This window comes from Oncorhynchus mykiss, chromosome 30 (assembly GCF_013265735.2).
Source record: "Oncorhynchus mykiss isolate Arlee chromosome 30, USDA_OmykA_1.1, whole genome shotgun sequence".
In the NCBI taxonomy this organism is placed as follows: Eukaryota; Metazoa; Chordata; class Actinopteri; order Salmoniformes; family Salmonidae; genus Oncorhynchus; species Oncorhynchus mykiss.
In genome coordinates, this window is record NC_050570.1 from 15,164,990 (window position 1) to 15,182,926 (window position 17,937).

Sequence of the window (17,937 nt, forward strand, 5' to 3'; positions counted from 1 at the left end):
ACATATTTTATTGTAATAAAGTAATAATTTCAGATAGCCCAAATTCATTTAATGTAAAAAAAAATTTAAAAAAAGAAGAAAAGTGAACTTACCTTTCAGCTGAGGACATTCAGTTAGCCTATCTTCCCTTCAAAGTGGTACCCAGATGTAAGACCTGTTTGTGCGTAAATTACAGTGGACACCATTGAAAGTTGGAACATTAGAATACAGAAATTAGAAGAAAAAAACAACTCAGGTCATTGTTTCTATCCTTTCGCAGCTTGTCTCTGAAGTGCGTCTGTCACGAACTGGATAGTGTTGTGCTTGCTAAAAGCAACAGCTGGTGGCAGTACGCGCACGGCGGCAGTGATGCTGCTGAAATACACTGGAACCTTTCATCTTGTGCTCAACATGATCCACCTGACGCACGTGACCTCAGCGGCGCAAATAAATTGTATTGTCTACCAAGGATGAACCAAGTAAGATTATGAATACAATCAGAAACACTAGCGTACTTTTTTAGATAATTATCAAACTGACTTTAGTCTGCCATCTTCAAATATGAATATTCTGATTAAATATTAATCTTATTCGATAAACCTCACACCTATCCTCCAATCACAACGATTATGCAAATATTGGAACACCTTTTTTTCTCCACAGAACACGTTGGTATCCGGTTGCTAAGCAACATTTTTCTGTTTGTCCAGAGATGAAACTGGTCTGTCAAAAGTTGCTAACTCATGTCTAAATTCTCAAACTAAATACATACTGCAATTCCAACCACAAAACGTCTTAGGGTTAATTTTAAGCCTCGAAATACAACAACTTGCCTAGCTAACAGGTAAATGTTTATTTTTGACGTTGTTATACATTCTAATTATATTTTCTAGGCTGGAATTGTTGCCATTGAAAATAGTCATGTTATATCCAACAACCAGTGAGCAACTCCGTTGTAAATCCAGCACATATTGAACATTGAGATTGCTGAAAGGCCAGTATCTTTGGTAAGGAGTGGCATGAACAGGTTGGTAAGGAGTGGCATGAACAAGAGTGGACTGTTAGCTGAGGAGACTGGTACTCAAACTACATAAACACAATGAAATGTTATTTGAGCTCGTAAAATGTAGTCTAACAGATAAAGAAATTAGGAAATTCTAAAATAGGCCTACATTTTTCGAAATATATAATAAACCTTTGTTGGCTAAATTCTTTCACCTGTTCGCAAATTGCAGTTCATTATCTATATCAAAGGGGGGCACTGATACCAATCTTGTCTGCGCGTTCTGTTTCGCTAAAAAAAACTGTCCCTCTCGACTTGCCATAGGTTGACATAACATGGTCAAATATGGCTGCACACACAATGAACAAATACATTTTGTCCTTAGGACAAATAAATGGTCGCATTTATGGAATTCATGCACGTTAAATAGGGCTACATACGCGACGGCCTTGTCTACTAATAATTCTAGTCAGAATAAAGGTGAGTTTACATGCAATATGCTGTCACGACGAGGAACCTGCTAACATGGTCCCGATTATGTCTAACTGTTTTCTAAGAAAATGAGACCTGGTTAGCTTAATTTATTTTACTAGGCAAGTACGTTAACAAATAATTTTGCACGCCCAATTTTTCAGTTTTTGATTTGTTAAAAAAGTTTGAAATATCCAATAAATGTCGTTCCACTTCATGATTGTGTCCCACTTGTTGTTGATTTTTCACAAAAAAATACAGTTTTATATCTTTATGTTTGAAGCCTGAAATGTGGCAAAAGGTCGCAAAGTTCAAGGGGGCCGAATACTTTCGCAAGGCACTGTATATAGACTACACAACCCAACAAGCATGCCAACATGACTCTTTCTGGCTACAGCACATTGTGGTCCCTGGGTAGAGGTTCACGTCATGAAATCAGCCCAGATAATTTACCAATAAAACAAATTGTGAGGAATGTATTATCAAGTTTAGACGAAGCTGTATATTGACAGAAATAAAGCTATATTTTGAAGTTGTGACATCTCTAATTAGTCGTCTTTTTCTCTGTTCCCTGTCTCCATGGTGTGTCATGCGGGTGACCCCAGGACAGATAGGATGCTTGTAGACCAGGACTGGACAGCAGTGTACCTGACCGCTGCCCCCTTCAGACAGGGCTCTGTGCCCCTGCCTGTCCGCATGGGCTTCCCAGTGAAGAGAGGGGTGCCTCCGGAGAAGAAGGGCAACCTAGAGCTCATCAAGGTCAGGTTGGAGGTGAGGAACTGACATGTCAGAGCTTTTGATTATGCATTGGGATGGAAATCATTTGTACCATTTAAGGCTATATATTGTGCTGTCAGATCATACAGGCATTTATGAAAACTCTTGTCTGTTTCAGATTTCAAACTTTTTGCTCTTAACTCCAGCAGCCACAAAGAAACACTGTGAAGCTCTGAAGCGTAAGTCAAAGTGCTTATTGAGTGGTAGTATTTAATAAAAAATTATACAACGGGTGGGTCTAATCCTGGATGTTGATTTGGTTAAAACCGCGTTCCAGCCGGTGTCTATTACACAGTTGAAATCTGACTGCGCAATCCACTGTCATCAGCCCAGCCAGGCAGGTTACTAGATCTCCACTGTAAAAAAGCATCTAGATATTATCTCACTTTTTTTTTTTAGACTAGCGTTTGGTTTTCAACAGCGGAGATTTGTATTAAGCTTGCTGTCTTTGAAATTTGCAACATTGTTTCAATATTGAAATTCGACCTCCAGCTGTCCCATAGTTCTGATTGGGTCAGGACGAGACAGATTTTCTCAGCCAGTCAAAATCATTTTTTATTTTACCTTTTATTTAACTAGGCAAGTCAGTTAAGAAGAAATTATTATTTTCAATGATGGCCTAGGAACAGTAGGTTAACTGGGACAGAACAGATTTTCTTTACCTTGTCAGCTCTGGGATTTGATCTTGCAACCTTTCAGTTGCTAGTCCAATGCTCTAACCACAAAGGCTACCTGCCGCCTCATGAATTGGCATCATTTTGTACACTACAATTCAAAAGGTTGGGGTCACTTAGAAATGTCCTTATCTCGAAAAGTTTGTAAAAATGCATCCATTACAATAACATCAAATTGATCAGAAATACAGTGCAGACATTGTAAATGACTATTGTAGCTGGAAACGGTAGATTTATTTTTTTCCTAGCTACTGTGCTACTTCTGCATTGCTTGCTGTTGGGGTTTTAGGCTGGGTTTCTGTACAGCACTTTGTGACATCAGCTGATGTAAAAAGGGCTTTATAAATACATTTAATCTTTAATGGAATATCTACATATGTGTACAGAGGCCCATTATTAGCAACCTTCACTCCTGTGTTCCAATAGCACGTTGTGTTAGCTAATCCAACTTTGTTTTAAAAGGCTAATTGATCATTAGAAACCCCTTTTGCAATTATGTTAGCACAGCTGAAAACTGTTGTGCTTATTAAAGAAGCAATAAAACTGGCCTTCTTTAAACTAGTTGAGTATCTGGAGCATCAGCATTTGTGGGTTCGATTACAGGCTCAAAATGGCCAGAAACAAATAACTTTCTTCTTGTTCTGAGAAATGAAGGCCATTCCATGTGAGAAATTGCCAAGAAACTGAAGATCTTGTACAACACTGTGTACTACTCCGTTCAGAGAACAGCACAAACCGGCTCTTAAAAAAAAGTGGGAGGTCCTGGCGCACAACTGAGCAAGAGGACAAGTACATTAGAATATTTAGTTTGAGAAACAGATGCATCACAAGTCCTCAACTAACAGCTTCATTAAATAATACCCCGCAAACACCAGTCTCAACGTCAACAGTGACGTTTAGCAACAAAAAGACTGGCAACCGAGCCGATAGAACGAACGACCAGCCGGCTTGGGTAGCAACCCTAGATTTGTGTCGGACTATATCTCGTGGAAGGATGAGATGGTATGAATAAATTAATAAATCAGTATTTGAATATATTGGTAACACATTGAAAAAAGTGATAATGCCCTCTAAGCCGGTGTTTGGAGGATACAGTGCCTTGCGAAAGTATTCGGCCCCCTTGAACTTTGCGACATTTTGCCACATTTCAGGCTTCAAACATAAAGATATAAAACTGTATTTTTTTGTGAAGAATCAACAACAAGTGGGACACAATCATGAAGTGGAACGACATTTATTGGATATTTCAAACTTTTTGAACAAATCAAAAACTGAAAAATTGGGCGTGCAACACCTGTGCCAATATATCCTCCAAACACCGGTTTCTCTGGCATTATCACTTAATTGTCTTTCTGTGTTTCTACTTTCCCTGCAGCATTCTGCACAGAGTGGCCCTCTGCCCTGGACACAGATGCTAAATATGATGAGCACTTCCCTGTCAAAGTAAAGAGCAAGGACTACATGTCTGCCGGCACCGCCCTCAGAAACCCATCTACCCGCATAGTCCACCTCAGAGTGAGAGTCTGTCTTCCTGTGTTGTAGGCATACATGGTCTGGGATTTGGGGGTTTGAGGTAGATTAAAATGTTAGCTAAGAGTTCAGTTAGACTCTGACCTGTATTTGACCCTTCTCAACCAAATCCATATAAAGTGCAGGGTTATCCTCTTGTGTTGAAGGGATCTAGAGGTTCTCTAAACAGCTCTCATCTCATGTCTGGTTGACCTTTCAGGAAATTACTCCACTGTCCGGATCTATGCTCTTAAACGAAAAATCCATCCAAAACCACTCATTCCTATCATTTACAGTGTTAAATAACACTGAGAACAATATTTTTTTGTGAACAAATGTTTCATTTTGACGTTTATATTAAGGTTGGTAGAAATATGAAAATCGTTGTGGAAATCCATAAATGCAATGCTCTTTGGGCTGGCTGGCTAGCTAGCTAGCAAATGTAGCTACATAAACTCAGCAAAAAAGAAACATCCTCTCACTGTCAACTGTGTTTATTTTCAGCAAACTTAACATGTGTAAATATTTGTATGAACATAACAAGATTCAACAACTGAGACATAAACTGAAAAAGTTCCACTGACATGTGACTAACAGAAATTTAATAATGTGTCCCTGAACAAAGGGGGGGTCAAAAGTAACAGTCAGTATCTGGTGTGGCCACCAGCTGCATTAAGTTCTCCAGTGCATCTCCTCATGGACTGCACCAGATTTGCCAGTTCTTGCACCAAGGGACCTGCAAGTTCCCAGACATTTCTGGGGGGAATGGCCCTAGCTCTCACCCTCCGATCTAACAGGTCCCAGACGTGCTCAATGGGATTGAGATCCGGGCCCTTCGCTAGCCATGGCAGAACACTGACATTCCTGTCTTGCAGGAAATCATGCACAGAACGAGCAGTATGGCTGGTGGCATTGTCATGCTGGAGGGTCATGTCAGGATGAGCCTGCAGGAAGGGTACCAGATGAGGGAGGAGGATGCCTTCAACGCCCAGCGTTGAGATTGCCTGCAATGACAACAAGCTCAGTCCAATGCTGCTGTGACACCGCCCGAGACCATGACAGACTCTCCACCTCCAAATCGATCCCGCCCCAGAGTACAGGCCTCGGTGTAACGCTCATTACTTCGACGATAAATGCGAATCTGACCGTCACCCCTGGTGAGACAAAACCGCGACTCGTCAGTGAAGAGCACTTTTTGCCAGTCCTGTCGGGTCCAGCGACGGTGGGTTTGTGCCCATCGGCGACATTGTTGCGGGATGTCTGGTGAGGACCTGCCTTACAACAGGCCTACAAGCCCTCAGTCCAGCCTCTCAGCCTATTGCGGACAGTCTGAGCACTGATGGAGGGATTGTGGGTTCCTGGTGTAACTCGGCAGTTGTTGTTGCCATCCTGTACATGTCCCGCAGGTGTGATGTTTGGATGTACCGGTCCTGTGCAGGTGTTTGTTACACGTGGTCTGCCACTGCGAGGACGATCAGCTGTCCGTCCTGTCTCCCTGTAACGCTGTCTTAGGCGTCTCACAGTATGGACATTGCAATTTATTGCCGTGGCCACATCTGCAGTCCTCATGCCTCCTTGCAGCATGCCTAAGGCATTTTCAGATGAGCAGGGACCCTGGGCATCTTTCTTTTGGTGTTTTTCAGAGTCAGTACAAAGGCCTCTTTAGTGTCCTAAGTTTTCATATCTGTGACCTTAATTGCCTACTGTCTGTAAGCTGTTAGTGTCATAATGACCGTTCCACAGGTGCATGTTCATTCATTGTTTATGGTTCATTGAACAAGCATGGGAAACAGTGTTTAAACCCTTTACAATGAAGATCTGTGAAGTTATTTGGATTTTTACAAATTATCTTTGAAAGACAGGATCCTGAAAAGGGGACATTTATTTTTTTTGCTGAGTTTACAATAATACAAAAGACACTATCAGCAGGTGAGGTAGCCAGTTAGCGGTAAAATCACTTAAACAACGACACTATCAATTTAGGAGTCTACAATCTCACCATGTTCAACTTGCAGATTGATGTGCCACAGAGTAGACTTTGCAATGACACCATGCAATGCACCCTGGACTGAAGAGGCAGACACAGGAGAAATTTGCTAGATCCTCTTTTAAATAACACATTTCTTGAGGTAGGAATAACGCAAAAGTATGATCAATGGCTCATTCGAGAGAAGACAACCTTGCGAGTTGACATTGGCCAGTATTGAAATCTAACATGTATGATAGACAATTTCCCCATCTAAAAGTCTTTCTATTAACTTCCAGTGTAGTGAGAGTGGCTTTATTGTAATGCTACTTCATACCGGCCAAATGTCTGCCTGCTTGAACGCCAATACCTCCGATAAACATGAAATGACCTAGGGAATCGATAGGACATTACTCAGATGCACAAAAACAATAACATTCAAAATGGGTGAATCTTTCCTTTAAGTCTTTAAAACGCTGCTCTAAGATACTTCTACAATGCATACCTTTTTCATAGCGCTGTATGACTGCAATATTCCATCATATGAACATACTTGTCACAAATGGAGAATGGCAATAGGCGTGGAACTTAAATACAATTGACAGTTATCTCTAGAAGAATTTTGTGATTAATCGCCAGCCATCTGCTCCACTGACACTTTCCCCTTAGATTACGGCCTCGACACAGGAATTATTTAGCCATTAATCCCCCTAGATTAGCATGAGAATCAAAGATAGATTGCAGGATAAGCAGGGTCCAGGATACAGCCGGAACAGACTGATACCATTTCAGCCCACTGTTCTCAGGCTTGCCACACAAAACTCCCAGTTTTATGATATAATCTGAATGAAAAGATAATACTCCTGCATCCCTTTTAGTTGCTATCCAACTAAGTATTCAGACTCTTTACTATGAGACTCTCAGCTGCATCCTGTTTCCATTGGTCATCCTTGAGTTTTCTACAACTTGATTGGAGTCCACCTGTGGTAAACTCAATTAATTGGACATGATTTGGAAAGGCACATGCCCATCTATATAAGGTCCCATAGTTGACAGGGCATGTCAGAGCAGAAACCAATCCATGAGGTCGAAGGAATTGTCTATATAGCTCAGAGACAAGCTTGTTTTCGAGGCACAGATCTGGGGAAGGGTACCAAAACATTTATGCTGCATTGAAGGTCCCCAAGAACACAGTGGCCTCCATTTATAAATGGAATAACTTTGGGACCACCAAGACTCTTCCTAGAGCTGGCCCCCCGGCCAAACAGGGAAATCAGGGGAGAAGTGCCTTGGTCAGGGAGGTAACCAAAAATCCGATAGTCGCTGACAGAGCTCCAGAGTTCCTCTGTGGAAATGGAAGAACCTTCCAGAAGGACAACCATCTCTGCAGCACTCCACCAATCAGGCCTTTATGGTAGAGTGGCCAGACAGAAGCCACTCCTCAATAAAAGGCACATGACCGCCTGCTTGGAGTTTGCCAAAAGACATCTAATGGACTCAGACCCTGAGAAACTAGATTCAAGCGTCACGTCTGCAGGAAACCTGGCACCATCCCTTCAGTGAACAGTGTTGGCAGCATTCTGTTATGGGGTTGTTTTTCAGTGGCAGGGACTGGGAGACTAGTCAGGATCGAGGTAAAGGTGAACGGAGCAAAGTACAGAGATCCTTGATGAAAACCTGCTCCAGGGCACTCAGAACCTCAGACTGGGGGCGAAGGTTCACCTTCCAACAGGACAATGACCCTAAGCGTATAGCCAAGACAACGCAGGAGTTGAGTGGCCCAGCCAGAGCCCGGACTTGAACTTGATCAAACATCTCTGGAGAGACCTGAAAATAGCTGTGCAGCGATGCTCCCCATCCAACCTGATCTGCAGAGAAGAATGGGAGAAACTTCCCAAATACAGGCGTGCCAAGCTTGTAGCATCATACCCAAGAAGAGGCTGTAATCGCTGCCAAAGGTGCTTCAACAATGTACTAAGTCAAGGGTCTGAATACTTACACTACTGTTCAAAAGTTTGGGGTTACTTAGAAATGTTCTTGTTTTGAGGACTTCTGTTTCTCAAACTGTTAGCTTCATTAAATAGTACCTGCATAACACCAGTCTCAACGTCAACAGTGAAGAGGCGACTCCGGGATGCTGGCCTTCTAGGTAGAGTTGCAAGGAAAAAGCAATATCTCAGACTGGCCAATAAAAAGAAAAGATTAAGATGGGCAAAAGGACAGAGGAACTCTGCCTAGAAGGACAGCATCCCGGAGTCGTCTCTTCACTGTTGACGTTGAGACTGGTGTTATGCAGGCACTATTTAATGAAGCTGCCAGTTGAGGACTTGTGAGGCGTCTGATTCTCAAACTACTAGACACTCTAATGTACTTGTCCTCTTGCTCAGGTGTTGCCTGGGGCCTCCCACTCTTTTTATTCTGGTTGGAGACTGTTTGTGCTGTTCTGTGAAGGGAGTGGTACACAGCGTTGTATGAGGTCTTCAGTTTCTTGGCAAGGTCTCCCATGGAATAGCCTTCATTTCTCAGAACAAGAAGAAAGTTATTTGTTTCTGGCAATTTTTAGCCTGCAATCGAACACAAAGGCTGATGCTCCAGATACTCAACTAGTCTAAAAAAGTTGTATTGCTTTAATCAGGACAACAGTTTTCAGCTGTGCTAACATAATTTCAAAAGGGTTTTCTAATGATCAATTAGCCTTATAAAATTATGAACTTGGATTAGCTAACACAACATGCCATTGGGACACCGGAGTGATGGTTGCTGATAATGGGCCTCTGCACGCCTATGTAGATATTTAAAAAATCTGCCGTTTCCAGCTACAATAGTAATTTCCAACATTAACAATGTCTACACTATTTCTGATCAATTTGATGTTATTTTAATGGACAAAAAATGTGCATTTCTTTCAAACAAGGACATTTCTAATTGACCCCAAACTTTTGAACGGTAGTGTATGTAAATGTGATATTTCAGTTTGCCAAATTTTCTAAACAGTTTTTGCTTTGTCATTCTGTGGCATTGTGTATAGATTGGTTGGACAATTTGAATACATTTTAGAATAAGGCTGTAACCTTGCCTTGCAAAAGTATTCGGACCCCTTGGATTTATTCACATTTTAATTTATTACACGGTGAAAAGAATACAAATATACAGATGATAAATAAATACAGAACTTGCATGTTGTATGCAACAAGGCACTAAAGTAATTCTACAAAAAATACACATCATAGCCTAAATGCAAAGCCTTACGTTTGGGGTAAATCCAACACATCACTGAGTAACTTCCTCATTTTCAAGCCTGTTGGTACCATCATGGTATGGGTATGCTTGACATCATCAAATACTGGGGATTTTTTAAGGATTAAAAAGCATAATCCTAGAGGTAAAGCAGATTGAAGTAGGTTTTCAACAGAGACTGGGAGAGGAATTCACCTTTCAGCAGGACAATAACCTACAACACAAGGTCAAATCTACACTGGAGTTGCTTACCAAGTAGACAGTAAATTCTTGAGTGGTCAAGTTAGTTTTTACTTAATTATGCTTAAATCTAGGGCAAGACATGAAAATCGCTGTCTAGCCATGATCTCTAACATCTAAATTAAAATAAAAAAATAAATAAAAAAGAATGGGAACATATTGCACAATCCAGGTGTGCAAAGCTCTTATAGACTTACCCATGAAGATTTACAGCTGTAAACGATGCCAAAGGCATTTCTAACATTTAATGACTCAGGAAGCGGAATACTTATGCAATGACTATTTTAGTTAGTTCATTTCCGTGCACTTTTGTTTTTAACATGAATTCTTCCACTTTGACAGAGTATTTTGTGTAGATTGTTGACAAAATGATAAATCAATTTGAATCTCACTTTGTAACACAGTAAAATGTGAAGAAATCCAAGGGGTCTGAATACTTTTGCAAGGCACTGTATGTACACGCATTTCCTGTCAACACGCGTGGCAACCGGTTCTCACACACTCACTCACTCACTCACTCACTCACTCACTCACTCACTCACTCACTCACTCACTCACTCACACACACACACACACAGTTGTAGAACATGCACACGTGTGTACATGTCACATTTCTATAATATACTTGTGAGCCTTGTGTATAAACTCTCCCATGTGAGGTACATGCATAGTACGTGTGAAACCCATTCCTAAGCCTGAAGTGTTCCCACTTGCGCTGCCGAATAGCTAGCTTCTCCGAGGCGTGAATATTCTCTGGTTTCTTTCTAGGTTCCTAACTTTTCTAGGGAGTTTTTCCTAGCCACTGCTTATGCATTGCTTTGGGGTTTTAGGCTCGGTATCTGTATTTCACTCTGTGCCAACTGCTGTAAAAAGGGCTTTAGAAGATGCATGACATTGATTGTAAGACGCTTCAGGAGGGTGGTTACATGTGTTTGCAAGGCAGATATCCTGTGTTTGAGTGTCCGTATGAGCCAAATCAGAAGGAAGTGGTACTTGCTAAGCAAGCAGCGCAATGTCCGTTAAGACCTGCAGTAATCTTTTGTTTTCCACCCGATCTGCAAAGGGCTTACTGATCACTCAGTAGCATGGCCTCTCTTTAAATAACTATGTGACTAATCTGATGAAAGTAAGGAGATTTGACCAATGGGGGTAAGGGTCTTAGTCTCAATAATGAGAAATGTGACCTTTTTTAAGGTTTTGTTTTGGTTGACATTGTGCTGGAACAATGCGAGAGAATAGCCTATAATCCTTCTCCTGAAAAGCCTCTTCACGTCTCATTATTCACTTCTTCTCTTCCATGAACTTCAGCTGTCACAAAGCTGTAAGGAGGAACAATGCTTTTTGCAGCATGAACCATATCTGCTTGTCATTTTCCATGATTTAAATTCCATTCAGTAGACTGAGTTTAAACATTAACTGACTTACCGCTGCAGAGTTTCAATATTTAGTGTGGCACAGTGCATATTATTTCAGATTGAGGGATGACTGCATCTGTTTCTGGTGTGTTTCTGGTTTTATTTGAATCAATTTGCCAAAGCCAATAAGTTTCAGTATTATAATGTCAGATGTATGTGTCTTTGTCCACTCAGGTGAAGCTCTCCAGTCTGAACTTGGACAACCATGCCAGGAAGAAGATAGTTAAACTGGTAGGAGAGAGGTACTGCAAAGACAGACACACTCACCATCACCACTGACAGGTAAGCAGCACCCCCTGTTGTTCAATGTGCTGTTACCAATAAGGTGTTGGTCCTTCACTACAGTTGCTTTACAGTAATATATTTTAAATGGGGGCTCTATTTCAACTAATACTATTTTCTGAAATGTTTTTCTTTCTTTTCTCCCCTTTGCTCCTTCAGCTGCCCTGTGAGACAGCAGAATTATGACTACGCCATGTACCTCCTGACTGTCCTTTATCACGAGTCCTGGGTAAGTGTCTAATTCTACTACTCTGACTAGTCAAGTCCAGAGATGTGCTCAACAGGACAGAATATGGAAAGGTCAGATGTACAATAAATTCCCAGCTCTATTCATGACATGTCTAGCTGCTCCGTTCAGTATGTAGCATCCTCCCAAATGTGACCCTGGTCAGTACCAAAGAGCTTGAGTAGTCATGATCCTCCGCCTAACCTCACTACCCAGCCAGCCCATCTGCTAATAGGTAGACAGTGAGTGGACAGATGGTCAGGCAGCCAAGGCCATCACTGTGCAAAGCATCAGAGACCCCTAATGGACTAGGAAAGAGATACATGATACCATAAACCATCCCTACAGGTAAAGGGCGTGTATAAACATTAGGGCTTTGTAAATAGAAAGTGTTACAGGCTTTTATGTTGCCTTTCATCCAAGTCATTTCAGGGATTCACTATTCAAGTGAATCATTATTTCTCCCCTTCGTGTGAAAGAGTAAGGCCATAAGGGAGGTATGATGCATGAGGAGAATAGGCAGAGGGATGGCATACAGCAGCATTGTCACCACTGGCATTTCCCCTCTAAACAGGAGAAAACAGACTCCAGTATCTGATGCTGACCCTGCCACTTATTCACAGCACTCCAACCAACACCTGAGATCTCCACCGTCAGGGTCACCAGCACAGGCTGTTTTCACATGAGAGTACAGCCACAAGGGACTTAATGGCTCTCCCTATTGTGCCTTTGGTAGTTCTCTCACCAAGGCAGCAGGATTTAGCTGGTTAAAAAGCCTTGGCTTTTTGTCTCTCTGGGGAATGGCGTAAAAGCCGGGAAGCGGAACACTGTCTGCTGCCCTTTGCATACACAATGGAAGGCACAGTGCAGCCCACCGGTCGGGGGAAGCTGTGCTCAGGTAGTAACGCTAGCCCACAAAGAGGCCGCTTGTTAGCCGCCGCTTGGGTGATTCTATCTATTCACTCAGTGAGACAGACTCTGGGCCTGTTGCTAATTCCACTGTGGGCTGTTGATCCAAACCAGTGCTCCACTGTGACAGAGCACAGTCCTCCACCACAGCACAGCATGTGCCTCTAGTGCCCAACATCTCCCCTGTTGGGCACTAGAGGAACTCCAATCCCCAAGAGACTATTTCATCTGTCCATCTCTTATTTGAGTGCTCCAGTACTCTGTGCTCCACTCCTCTGTGCTCCACTCCAGTAATAAAACCCACAAATGTCCTCCTGTAAATATATATATATATATAAAATGTATATAAATAAATATATATATATATATATATATATATATATATATATAAAATGTATATAAATAAATATATATATATATAAATAAATATATATATAAATATATTTATTTATTTATATATATATTTATATATTTTTTTAATAAATATATATATATATATTTATAAATATATATATATTTATTTATATATATATTTATATATATTTTTTATAAATATATTTATATATATTTATAAATATATATATATATATTTATAAATAATATATATATATATATATATATATTTATATATATTTTTTATAAATATATGTATATATATTTATAAATATATATATATATATATATATATATATATATTTATAAATATATATATATATTTATATTTATAAATATATATATATTTATAAATATATATATATATATATATATATATAAATATATTTATATATATAAATATATTTATATTTATAAATATATATATATTTATAAATATATTTATATTTATAAATATAAATAAATATATTTATATATATATATATATATAAATATATATATATATATAAATATATTTATATATATAAATATATTTATATTTATAAATATATATATATTTATAAATATATTTATATTTATAAATATAAATAAATATATTTATATATATATATATATATAAATATATATTTATATATATATTTATATATATAAATAAATATATTTATATTTATATATATATATATATAAATAAATATATATATTTATATTATTTATACATACATACATGCATACATACATACATTGGATAGGTGCAGTGAAATGTCTTGTTTTACAGGGTTAGCCATAATAGTACTGCACCCCTGGAGCAAATAAGGGTTAAATGCCTTGCTCAATGGCACATCGGCAGATGTTTCGCCTTGTTGGCTTGGGTATTCGAACCAGCAACCTTACTGGCCCTACGCTCTAACTGCTAGGCTACCTGCCGCCCTGTCATCACCCAATAGAAGATATGGAGTCTGTCCGACCAATGGTCACCTACCTGTTTTAACTCGGATTGATTAAAACGTGAACTACTGTATGCTGAATCAAATGGCTTAGATTCTAAAGCAAACTAACTGAATCGATGTGATTGAAAGGGACTGCAACACTAGTTGACCCTGTGAAGATAGTGTAATGACCCTGACAGTCAGGCTAAAGAGGAGAGAATCTCTTCTCCAGCCATCCCCATCCTACCACCCTGTCCGCTGGAGGGGTTGGGCCTCAGCCAGCCTGGATATTAGGAACCATATAGATGTAATGAGGGTCATTAACCCCAAACACCAGGGCTGCAGGGGATCTGATGAGGCTGTGACTGCCCCTGCTTTAAGCTCCCACACAACGGGCCTATTGTCCTCTGGGGGATGTGATCGGACAGAGACAGGCTGTGATGGAGGAACTCCGTACCACGTATGGAGAAACCCTATCTCTTTGAGAGGACAGGAGAGCCGAGCATCACATCACTGACCAGGGCATTCAAGGGGTTCCACACTGCTCTGTCCCCAAACCCACAATCCCAAGAGGGGCAATCGCAGACCGTTATCTTAATGTTTCACATACCTATCATTTGTCATATATTGAGTCATAAACTGATGAATCCTGGTTAGCATTTTGTTTGAGCTTATGTAGCGGACAATGTTGTACTGTTCCACTTACTCTGTCTAGAAAGCGGAGGCCTGGGAGTCTGAGAAGACTGTGGCAGACATGGAGGAGTACAGCTGGGAGAACAGCCCCTCTCAGAAGAACGCCCTGTCCACGTTGGTCCACATGGGGTTAGCAGGGGAGGGAGGAAAGCCAGAGGTACAGGGACTCTGTGACCAGACTGAAGAACGAGGGTGAGAGTGAGGGAAGCGTGCTCCAGTACAGAGAAGCTGTGAAGAAACTACTGAAACTCTAATATGTCTAACACACACTAAATACTTCATTTGAATCCAATCAAATTTACAAAAAAAGGATCCAAACATTTCAAAGGTCCCTGTATGCATGACACTCAAAGGTACAGAAAGCACCTCCTTCTCCATACAGCTAGGCTGCCCACAACAGCTGAAACAGAGCAGTACTTAGCCAATTGCTTTACCCTACCCAAATATCAGCTTGCACCTCCACCCGAGGCTGGTGTGCCACGAGGGACTGGTATTTAAGCAAGCTTCTCAGCAAAGGTCTGCGCCATGTAGCCATCAAATGAGCAGCCCACTTCCAAAATGAGCTGGCACACATAAAAACACATCAACATCAAACCAGCTTCCCCCTTGCACAAGAATGTTTATGCGTGTGCTGTTGGTGAGACAGTCTCACCTCGCTGGCTATCAGGTCAACAAAGTGTGTCATGTCTAGCAATGTACAAGTCCTTGTATGAACAGCAGCCCTTCACAACAACAATGGACTCCATTACATTTGACTCATGTAGAATACAAAATTGCTCATGGTTTGCAGGGTACCAGAATGCTAGATTATATTTTGTTGGTAGAACTTGCAGCCTTAACAGTAAACAGGAGGCTTCTGTCACCCATGATGGAACATCTCATCCTACATCCAGGACGACACTCCTTGGTTTCAGACGGATGCAGCTACTGCAGCACTGGACTGTGCTGACCACTCTGTCTCCCATTCCATGTACCAGAATTCTGCCATTGGCGAGGACATTCTAACAGTGTTCAATTTTCCATTGGCCAGTGGAACCTCTGTAGGTCCAGAAGTAGGGAGGCTCTGGCTGACTCCCTAACTGTCACATCGTCACTATATTGAGCATGTTCAACAGGTGAGTCAACAGTAGCAGCGTAAATCCACTCAATATTCGGGACACCTAAACCCCCCTTTGGCTCAGGAAGACATCACATGGTTGTTAAGCATAGTTTAAGCAACTGGCTGTGTTTTAAGCATAGCCACCTCACCACTTGAACAGTTTTGCAGCGTTATCACTTCACGTCCAATTGTGGGACAGTGTAGTTAAAGGTAGTGTAGTACAAAGACCAGCATTTAATTTCCACACCCTGATGTTGACCGGTGCAATGTTAAGAGACCAACCTCTCTGATTTCACCACACAGCATTTGATACCTGTAACTGTCTGTTGTGAAATATTTGACCAAGCCCCTCCGGCTCAGGGAGAGAAAGAGAAGCACCCTACTGAAAGGACGCATTCAACAATGTGCCAATTTTTAAATAAAATGTAAATATTGAGGCAAGTGACCTCATGCATCAGCAGTTACTCCAAGTCTCAAGCTATTACCTCACAACAGTAACCACGATCCTCACAGCAAATTTGATCTTACAGTTTTGACACGTTCTTCAATTTATTCTCTATGCAGCTCATCTCTCCAAGAACACAAATATAGTTAGCGATACAGTTGCATGAAAATAAGTTGCAGGACTATCTACACCACTAATGGTTCCTGGATGATGTAGGGGGCAGCTGTGGTGGGGGCATAGGTCCCCAAGGTGGGCATTACGGTGGAGGAGGGGGTGGATGTGATGAATCGTGCCCTGAGTAGAGCTCTGGGGTGCGATGGTGGCGCTGGGCATCCTGCCCTGCTTCTAACCAGGGCTACGGGGTGGTGGTCAGTTGAACTGGCGCTTGTCTGAGGCCAGGGGCTCTGAGGCATTGAGTTTGGTGTGGAGGTGGAGTAACACCCGCACGTTGGAGGTAGAGTACTTCCCAAACACCAACAGGTCTGGAAACACACCAGAATGAGACAAGAAAACTAACCCCACAGTCAAACTGTGTAGCAGGTGATAGGTCATCTCACTGAAGCCTATAGGCTACATCTCAATCACTCAATGTAAGCTATAACAGTTTATAAATGGTTTTCAATAAGTACATGATTAAGCTTTTTAAATGTTTTATTAACAGAAATAAACATCAGTTTGTCTTGTTTTATTATAGAAACAATCACCACTAAAGTAGCCTACAACTTAGTTCCAGTGTCTAAATTGTATCATATGGAGGCTCACCTTTCGTGATGTTGTACAGGATAAAGTATGTGTGGCTGAGGATGCAGCTCTCCAGTGTTGGACAGGGCAGATGAAATGCAAAACTGAACAAATACAGTAAACTTACAATGTCTCGTAAGGCAACAGTTTCGGCTGCATTTCAGAGCTGCCTCTTGGTAATAATTCAGAAGCTGTGCCGCCTTCTGAGATTCTTCACTATCGACGAATTCAACAGTATAGTAAGAAGTCGGTGAACACCTCAATTCCGTGTGGTACACCAAACTCATAATTGTTATCAAACTGCATGGAACAGTCATTGCGCGTGTAATATGTAATCAAATTATTTTAAAATTCAAGTTGAAGAGAGGACCGTGAACATTTTCAGACGCATCTGCAAGGTTTCTTGAACTTGGTCGATTGACAGAAATGAAGTCTGACTGCATGCACCAGCTATGAGTGTCCCTTCTCATGTGTGTCATGACTACATAGGCTACCTCGAGATAAGGACGACCGGAATCTCTCCATGCTTCAAAACCTAAATGTTTTCTTCACTTCTAATTGCAAGGGCATTGTCTGATCTCTGCAACCGATTTTAATTGATGTACCCTACTACTAGTAGCAGTACACAGTGTAAACGTACATTTGTTAGCAGTTGCTATTCGCATTATAGACTAATGCCGAAAAAGCATTTGAATACTTCCTTTGGCGTATATTATTAACTTTAAAACAACTCAATTCAGTAAACCTGATATTTTACCGTAATAGATGATCAGTGCACACTCAGCACTAAGGCAACCTGACCCTCCCTCAATGCAAGTAAGCAGTGAGTCTAGAGAGGGAATGCCACAACCCATTGTTCCCCCTCCCCACAATACCTGCTGTTTTTAGAGGCAGACAGAGGATTACCGTAATTATAGCTAGCAGCCTATTCTTAACTAGATTAGGAGATTTA

At 40.9% G+C, this 17,937-nt stretch overlaps 1 pseudogene; it reads left to right on the forward strand.

Annotated features, from left to right (window-relative positions):
• The first annotated feature begins 1,287 nt into the window (after window positions 1-1,287).
• Window positions 1,288-16,244, forward strand: LOC110521404 (annotated as a pseudogene).
• Window positions 16,245-17,937: the final 1,693 nt, after the last annotated feature.